Genomic DNA, 9,585 nt, shown 5'->3' with positions numbered 1-9,585 from the left:
GGTTCCTAAGGTTCCTACTAACATCATTGGACCCAAATTCATAAGGGGACCAAATCTTGCTTCTTAATCTTTTCTTGTAGGTATCCTTGACAGCCAAGAATTATCCTTGGACTTGAAGAAGGACTGCTAAAGGGAAGAATATCAAAAGCAAAGACAATCTTTGTACCTACACTTTTCAATTGTGTATGTCTTGCAGGGTTCTTTGAATGTCAAGAGACATCCTTGGCACATGCATAGTGTTGATCAAAAGAAACTTCAAAGAGAGTATGTGTGTTTTCATTTCTCAATTTATGTAAGTGTGCCTTGTGACCATATGAACATCTCAAAGTCTTCTTTTTGAGTGAATCTATTGGGGTTCTCTGTGCAAAGGTATGAACAAATTGCATACTGCATTTTCATCAATTTAAAAGGTAATTTTTGGTTATGAAAAATGTTCTTTTTGCTGTCACAATAAAACAACCGATTGTTTTTACGAAACAACCAATTGTTTTTCCTCTGTCTCCTTTGTATAATTCTGCCAAGTTTGCTTATGCATGATTAAACCTATTTCTCTTTTTCAAATCTTTCTTTTAGACAAATATACATTGAGTGTGCCTCAGAATATGATAATAAAAGATTATATCCACTTGTTTTCTTGAAAGCTCTATATCATTTTCTATTTCTTGAAATGTCAACATTGTTTGTACTGCTGGTCTACTATATTATCATTCTGATTTCTGCTTTGTACAACCCTTCTCATTTTCTATTTGTGAGAGCAAATAGGGGGAACTGTTTATGCTTAATTTGGTTGTATAAGATAGCTTTAAAACTGATGTATTATGTTGTTTCTTCTCTGCACTTGAAAGCACTTGATTACTTCAATTTTTCTGGTTTTTCTGCTAAAGTTGTATATGTAGAAAACTGGTTTGTGTGTGTCTTGTTATCTTGCTGCTATACTTGCTTTGTATATGCATCAATTCTGTGTTACAGGACCTTTCAAGTACAGGTGCTATGATGAAGAATAATCAAAGTGATGCTTATGGTTCAAGAGTGTAAACCTTACTCATATTCTTGACAAGTCAAAATTCATGAGATATGTAAAGTAAGTTGTACATGTTCATCCTATGCTTTTGGCTTCATAAGACCAAATGAAATTTTAAACATGTTGAGGTAATGCAAAGGTATGAATGTATTTCATTATGCATTTCCCATCACTTTGAAAGATGATTTGCTTTGAAAAATAACATTTTCTTGCTGTCTCAGAAAAACAACCGATTGTTTTCACGAAACAACCGATTGTTTTCACGAAACAACCGATTGTTTTACCTCTGGAACATTTGAATAAAGCTGTTATGACTTCTTATGCATGATTACAATTGTTTATTTTCTTTCATAACTCATTATGAGTCAAATATGCATTCTTTGTGCCTCTGAATTAGATCATAAAGAGATATATTATTTGTCATCCTTGAAATTCAAAGCTTTTTATGAATGGCAACCACATTGGTGATCATGGAGTTGATGAATATTTGTGAATGTATCTTTGCATTATCTGGAAGGTTTGCTCTTAACAGAAGAAAGAATATTTCTACCAAATCCGCCTCTTGAGCAATCATTTGACCAACTTGAATTGCTGGATGAAGAAAAGATAAGGGGAGAAATTGTGGTCTCCTTGCTGAAATTTCTTGGAGTCTATGGTACTTTGATTCTGCTGCTATCATAGCTCTGATACACCATAGATTGTGCTGCAATTCTTATATGGTATCAAAGATTTGTTACTGCAATGGTGCTGCTACAACACACAGGTTTCCTAGTTTATCATGTTGCTGCTATATGCTGGTTTTCAATGTTGGAAATTCTGTTGTTTTTATCCCTTCTTCATTTTATTTGAGAAGACAAATAGGGGGAAAATGGTGTGATTTTATGTGTTGTAATGTTGTTGCTACACTATGGTATAGATTCAGTTGCTGCCATGCTCTTATTCACCATAGTTCTGTTGCACACAAGTCTCATTTTGGCACTGGTTTTTATGGTTATTTGACTGGTTTTTCTGCTCAAAGGCTTATGCAGAAAACTGGTTTTGTTTGCCTTGGTATCCTGCTGGTATGCCTGCTTTGTATATGCACAAATTCTGTTTTGCAGGACCTTTCAAGTTCAAAAACAACAACACAAACAAACCAGGGATTTGTCTTCATGAAATAGGGGGAGATTGTTGAACAAGATGCTTTGATGTCTCCAAATCCAAGAGGAAAGCTTGAAGACCTTGCTGCTGGGTGTGTGCGTGTTGTCTAGTTGTTTGAAACTTGTTAATTCACTCCTTAAGTTGATCCAAGTTCATTTGAATCTTTAACCTTTTGAAAAGATGTGTTTTTTAAAAAGCTGTCAAAATTTCAACAGGTTGTTTTACCTTAGCAGTTTTTGAAAAACTTGGTTGACTTTGCTGTCTAACCAAAAAAATTGATTGTTTCGACAAAACAACCGATTGTTTTCCTGCAAACCTTAACAAAATTCTGTTAAACGGTTTTAATATGTTTTAAATGATCCTAACTAACTTGGCTCCTTTATTAAATGCTTTTGACCACTTGGTTGGTCTATATAAAGGTGGTTTTACGCTCAATCTTGAAGTAACAGAAAGAGTTTATCAAAAAAGTTTTTCCAAGATTTGAAAGAGCTTTGGATCATTCTTAAGTGTGTGGAATAGGATTGGGTTGTAATTCTGAACTTTAAGCTTTGTAATAACCAGGTGTGTTCTATTCCCTTCTTCCTTGATTACTGTATTTTTGTAGTTGTGTTGCCAATGAGTGTTGTGTGTTCTTGAGGGGTTCAAGATCAACACTCTTGGTGTGGTTTGCCAAAGGTAGTGTGTTTCTTGAGGGGTTCAAGGTCATTACTTTGGTGTGTGGTGTTTGTAATCTAGTTTTGATTGTATAATGGAATACCTAGTGGTTTCTGGGGACTGGATGTAACTCTTGGTGTAAGAGTGAACCAGTATAAATTGCTTGTGTGCTTATCCCTTACCCTTAACTCTTTAAATTCTATTTTAAGTTGTTTTTATAAACTACTGATAAAAACAACCCATTGCTTCGACAAAACAACCGATTGTTTTTCTGATATCATCTTAAAACAGTTTTGGGTATTTGTTTCCTTGATTCTTTTCTCTGTAATTCAGCATTGATTTTCATTATACCTTTAAAGTTTGCGAAAATCCCTCTTAAACAATTCACCCCCCTCTTGTTTAAGGCCATATATTCTAACACAAATGAGTTGCAGTTACCAAGTTACCAGCAATGGTTGTGGATAAAAAATGAAAAAAGGTGAAGATCCAAGAAACTGAGCCTGACCAGGTCATCCTGGAGTGTGGTTGCAGCAGCTTGTTATCCCTCCATCGTTGGGAGGTATAGGTAATCGCTGCTCTGTGAAACCAGCCTCACGCAGTGCCCTCTTATCTAAGAGTGATGAGACCTATGCCTTCGCACAAGTCCCTACAACACTCAACTCTCAACTCGGAATGGGCAAGCCAACTTAGAGCAGTCACAACTTCAACCAGGGAGTCAAAGAACTGTTCTATCACCTTCATGCCCCCATTTGGGTTACAAGCTCTAGTTACTTAGCTCGGCGAACTCACAACCTTGTCAGTCACTTTATAAAGTTTTTTTTCTTTCACATTCTTTACAATGTGGGACTTTTACATTACATTACCTTACCTAAATGGTAAAGTATACCAACCCTTCTACAAAAATGTGCTTCCAATACATTAACATACATTCAAACACTATATTTTGTTTTCTCATTTTTAGAAAATAATGTCTCCCCCAACAAAAACACAATATATTGTAATAAAATGTTTGTCGGTAGGAAATCTTACCCAAGGAGCATTACAATACCCAGAGTTTTGGGTATCACCTTTATCTTCATATGATAGACTTTATTACTAAGTCTTTTTCATAAATCATAAAGTAAAATAACAACATTCCAATGATCAATACAAAAATGTTTGCATGATTTGACTATGGACGAGCATAATTTTATGCAAACGGACACAATTGAAAAATAATTTCTACACACACAATTGAAAAATACTGTCACAAAGGACTTGATATTTTAAATTAGTATTTGTTATAGTTAGAATTATGTAGGGTATTTAGACATTATGATTTGATGTAGTTAGTTTAGTTTTAATTAGCATTTATCGTGATTTTATTTATAATTTAATGTACTTAACTACACTTTGTGAAAAATTTTGGTCTTCATCTTTCTGGATTCATATTGAAATTTATCTTGTTACCAGTCTAGTATAATTATTTACAGTAACACATTGGGAAAGGCACAAAACAAGTTGCAATTATCAAGACACAACATATTACAATGATTGGAGAATAATAGATGTAACATAAGGACTTTTACAGTAGACAAGATAAAAACCGATGTAAAAAACGAATATATTACATCATTTTCGTGACAACCAATTTAATATGTGCTTCCTTTGCATTAGCTACGACATTTAGTTGTTTTTGCATCAATGGACATGCTACATCAGTTTTCAACATAATAAGTCATATTCAATATTTTTTATATTTGCTTTGGTTTAGATTCGTAACACCGTTAATATTTGTATATGTTGCATATGTTTTGGAACCACTATGGAATATATCGTACTTATCTATTGATCCTGCCGATTGACTTAGCGCAAGAACGTTGCCTCGTCTTCCTCACCAGCTTGACACCACGTGCCCTCCAAGTCCACTCCACAGATAGTCTCTCTGAGAACCTGAAAAACACACGGTGGCGCCTCTGCGGCCGGTGGCGTTCCGACGCTCAAGTCAGTGACAAGAACACCCAAAAACTAAGAGAGAATATGCTCTGTAGGACCGTACTGTAGACACACAACCTTAGTAGTATCAGCCGTAATGAAAAACGTACCTCTGCAGATTCTGTTAAAGTTACCTTTATAGCTGGGTTTCTTCTCTCTCCAGGCCGTTATGCTTTTTGGACGCGTGGATCATGTCCAGCCCTGCATGTGTCGCCATCTGGGCTGGGACAGCAGGTAGCGCCCAGCCCTACACGTGTCATCATCTGAGCTAAGGCAACTTGAGCGTCATTTCTCCATTGCTCCCAACCCTACACGTGTCATCATCTGGATTGGGGCAACTTGTACGTCATTCTTGTGTAGTAACCAGCCGCACAGCTAAGTCCTCAACTCAAGGAGCAACCTAGCACATAATGCACTGTGGTACACCACCCGACAAGGCGAGTATCGGATGCAACAAAGTGCATCATCTTTGTGATATCGCTCATCGTGAATGGCACCCTCCTTACTGCTACGCCATGCATGTTCTAGCTGGGGAAACCTTGCCACCAACAAATGTCCACTCTGGGAATCCCGTCGCTGATGAGCAAGGTGTTTCCCCCAACCCACTCGACTTTCATCCTCAAGCTGGTGCCACCATCGTCTTACTGAACTTACACGCTTGGAATTACCCTTCTGAGCCTTCGACAACCTTAACTAAGTTCGCTGGGAGACCCGGCGACGTGCTCCTTGTGGCGGTGTGTAAACCACCCGATCTCCTAGCATTCTCATATGGCGACTGCGACGCAACTCTGGTGACCGCCGGTTACGCACACTAGAGATCGGAGAACACCAATCCACCGGTCGGCGACTGCGACGCAACTCTGGTGACCGCTGGTTATGCACACTAGAGATCGGAGAACACCAATCCACCGATCAGCGACTATGCCTACTTCCGAGCCATTCATCTTTTCTAGCCTACGCGTTCCATTGAGCGCGCCCCACTCGAGCACGTGCAAGACACGTCATCACGCCTTATGACCTGGTCGGTACACAAGCCCCCCAGTCTTGAGCTGATAACTTGTTTTCAGCAAAAAGACTAAGAAGTTCACCGTTTCATTTTCTTCTTCGATACATCTAAAGGTGCGCATGGTTTTGCTTTCATCTGCTGTGTAATCATCCGATATAACTGACTAACTCTTGCTTTAAAGAAATCGACTTGGCGCCAATTGGTGCTTAGCTCTGTGAAAATCAACTTAACTGAAATCTAGCTCGCCTGATCTGCCAAGTGACATGCGCATTTCTAGGTCATCGCCCAAAACTTTGCTGGCCTGGTTCTGCACTGAGGACTTTCGAACTTGCCTCATTTTACTTTCGCAAAGAGGTCTTGTATCCTGCTCTGGCTTGCACCCGCTCACGGCGAGGAGAATTTACTATTTAACTGACCTCAGCTTCGCTCGAGGGCGAGGAGGATTTTCTCTGGTGCCTCAACTTGCCCAGGGGCTACCCTTTCCCTGGATGCACTGAGGACTTTTAATCTCATCTCGTACCGGGGCTAGCTGTTCATACTTGAGGAGGGGGCGTCCCGAAGGAATCCCTTAACCCCTGCTCAAGGACTAGGTGCCCGGATTTTAATTGTTACCTGGTACCGGGGCTAGCTATTCATACTTGAGCAGGGGGCGTCCCGAAGGAATCCCTTAACCCCTGATCAAGGACTAGGCGCCCGGGTTTTAACTGTTATCTGGTACCGGGGCTAGCTATTCATACTTGAGGAGGGGGCGTCCCGAAGGAATCTCTTAACCCCTGATCAAGGACTAGGCGCCCGGGTTTTAACTGTTATCTGGTACCGGGGCTAGCTATTCATACTTGAGGAGGGGGCGTCCCGAAGGAATCCCTTAACCCCTGCTCAAGGACTAGGTGCCCAGATTTTAACTGTTACCTTGTCCTGAACTCTCGCCTATGCTCGCTCCAGGCGAGTAGGACTTCTTCTCTTGCCTCAAAATGCACAAGAGCGCCGAGGGCTTTTTGCACTACTGGTACCTCCGATCGCCAAAAGACGAGGAGGTCTCTAAAACTTTTAACTACTGCCACCGATCGCCGCAAAAAGACAGGGTCTTTAAAACTATTGCCACAGATCGTCGAAAAACGATGGGGACTTTAAAACTTTAACTATTGCCACCGATCGCCGAAAAACGATGGGGACTTTAAAACTTTAACTATTTGAAGCATGCAATATGACTTTACTGTTGCCCTAGATCACATACGAGTAATAAGGCCTTTTTTCTAAAACTCTTGAAGCCATAGGCATGCAAACATAGAAGCTTTAAACTTTGAAAAACTCTTCTTTATTGGGTGGCCTCATTAAAAACCCTCCTCAGGGAAAAAGAGTGCCCCCTTGAAATTGTTTTAACAGAAACTATTCAAATCTCTTCATATTCGTCTTTACTTACAAGGCTTTAACTGTAATACGACTTGAGATGTGTGGCGTTCCAAGTGCGAGGAATCGCCCCTCCTTCTAACGTCTCCAAGCGGTAGGCGCCATTCCCAAGCGCCTCGGTTATTCTGAACGGTCCCGTCCACTTGGGCGATAACTTGTTCTGCATCTCATACTGATGGGCCTTCCTCATCACCAGATCGCCGCTTCTAAACTGCCTTGACATTACCTTAGAGTTGTACCTTCGCTCAACTCTTCTCTTTACTTCTTCGGCTTTCACTCTCGCCTCCTCCCTGACCTCATCCAACAAATCCAGATTCATTCTTCTTTCTTCGTTCGAGTCTTCCGCCACGAAGTTCTGGAATCTCGGCGAGCTTTCCTGGATTTCGACTGGAATCATCGCATCACATCCATAAACCAAACTAAAGGGGGTCTCGTGGGTTCCTGACTGCTCGGTGGTATGGTATGCCCAAACTATGCGGGGTACCTCTTCAGCCCACGATCCCTTAGCTTTCTCTAATCTTCTCTTTAAACCTCTCAGCAACACCCGATTGGCAGACTCCACTTGGCCATTCGTCTGTGGGTGCTCGACGGACGCAAACACCTGTTGTATCCCCACCTCTTCGCACAGCTTTTTCAAGAGGTGACTTGAAAACTGAGTCCCATTATCTGACACCAGGCGTTTAGGCACACCAAACCGGCACACTATGTTCTTCCATACAAAGCTCTCGATCTTGTGTGCGGTGATCTAGGCCACTGGCTCTGCTTCGATCCACTTGGTGAAGTATTCAATCGCCACTACCAAGTACTTCATCTGCCTGATCGCCAATGGAAAGGGTCCCAGAATGTCAATTCCCCAAATATGGAACGGCCAGGGGCTGTAAATCGACTTCAGCTCTTCTGGGGGTGCCTTGTGCCAATCGGCGTGCTGCTGGCATTGCTTGCAACGCTGGGCGTATCTCTTGCAATCTTCTCTCATCGTGGGCCAGTAATAGCCTGCATGGATAGTCCTTGTCGCCAGCGATCGACCTCCAATGTGGCTCCCGCAAATTCCCTCATGCAGCCCAGCCATAATCCTCGTGCACTTCTCTCCGTGTATACATACAAGGAGAGGGTGTGTGAATCCAAACCTGTACAGCTCGCCGTCGATAAGGGTAAACTTGCTGGAGCTCTTCTTTATTTTCCTGGCCTCAGTTGAGTCAACTGGAAGAACACCATCCGCTAAATAACGTTGGTAAGGCGTTATCCACGTGTCTGGCTCGTGGACAGCGCAAATCTGCATCGATCTTGCCCCTTCCGCTGGGCGCGCTCTGACCCTCGGTGCCCTCAGAGTTTCCTGCGTTAGGGATCTATGACTTCTCGCCGGTCTTCCCATTGATCTACAAACATGGAGAACTTGGTGGTCTGCCACGAATGCTCAAGGCGCTTTCAAAGTTTCTTGAATGACAGTTCTCTGCCTACCCCTCTTTCCCGAACTGGCGAGCTTGGCTAGCAAGTCAGCTCGGGCATTCTGTTCTCTTGGCACGTGTACCACTTCAAATGAAGCAAAAGATCTTCTTAGCTCTTGCCCGTACTCCAAGTAGGCTGCCATTTGCGCGTCCTTGGCTTGGAACTCGCCAGTTACTTGTCCTGTGACCAACAGCGAGTCGCTCTTGGCCATCAGCACTCTTGCCCCCATTTCCTTAGCCAGCAGGATTCCAGCGATCAAAGCCTCATACTCTGCTTGGTTGTTGCTTGCTTTGAAAGCGAACCTCAATGACTGCTCTATCAACACTCCGTTGGGCCCTTCCAAAATGACCCCAGCCCCGCTGCCCAGCTGGTTGGACGACCCATCAACAGAGAGTACCCAGCGAAAGTCGCCCTCGGTGTTCTGTGCCACCTCGGAGGACAACTCGACCACGAAATCGGCGAAGACTTGCCCTTTGATCGATCCCCGGGGTTCATACTTGATGTCGAACTCCGAAAGCTCGACCGCCCACTTCACCATTCTTCCAGCCACATCGGGCTTCTTCAAAACCTTCTGGATTGGCATATCAGTCATCACCAGTACCGTGAAGCTCTGGAAGTAATGGCGCAATCTCCTCGCCGAGAATACAACCGCCAATGCCGCCTTTTCTAGGGCCTGGTACCTTACCTCCGGGCCTTGCAGCACCTTGCTAACGAAATATATAGGCCTTTGGGTCTGGTCCTGATCCTGCACTAGCACTGCGCTGATCGCCCTCTCAGTTATGGCAAAGTACAGCCTGAGGTGATGAGAATCAAATAAAGGAGGCTTTTATTAATGGAGGAAGAGGACATCCACCCTCACATTTGAAGTTCTTCCTTCTAGTCTTCTCAAAATTAAAAGAAGACATAAAATAAAGATGAGGCCCAAGCCCAAAGCCCA

The 9,585-nt window shown here is 42.5% G+C and overlaps 1 non-coding gene across 1 annotated transcript; it reads right to left on the bottom strand.

Moving 5' to 3' along the window:
- Positions 1 to 3,289: 3,289 nt before the first annotated feature.
- Positions 3,290 to 3,596, bottom strand: LOC150023161 (signal recognition particle RNA). The gene has a single exon (XR_016518028.1).
- Between the last annotated feature and the right edge of the window lie 5,989 nt (positions 3,597 to 9,585).

The sequence above is a fragment of the Phaseolus vulgaris genome, chromosome 11 (assembly GCF_051622355.1).
Source record: "Phaseolus vulgaris cultivar YP4 chromosome 11, ASM5162235v1, whole genome shotgun sequence".
Lineage (NCBI taxonomy): Eukaryota > Viridiplantae > Streptophyta > Magnoliopsida > Fabales > Fabaceae > Phaseolus > Phaseolus vulgaris.
This window is presented reverse-complemented; position numbering and strand designations above follow the sequence as displayed.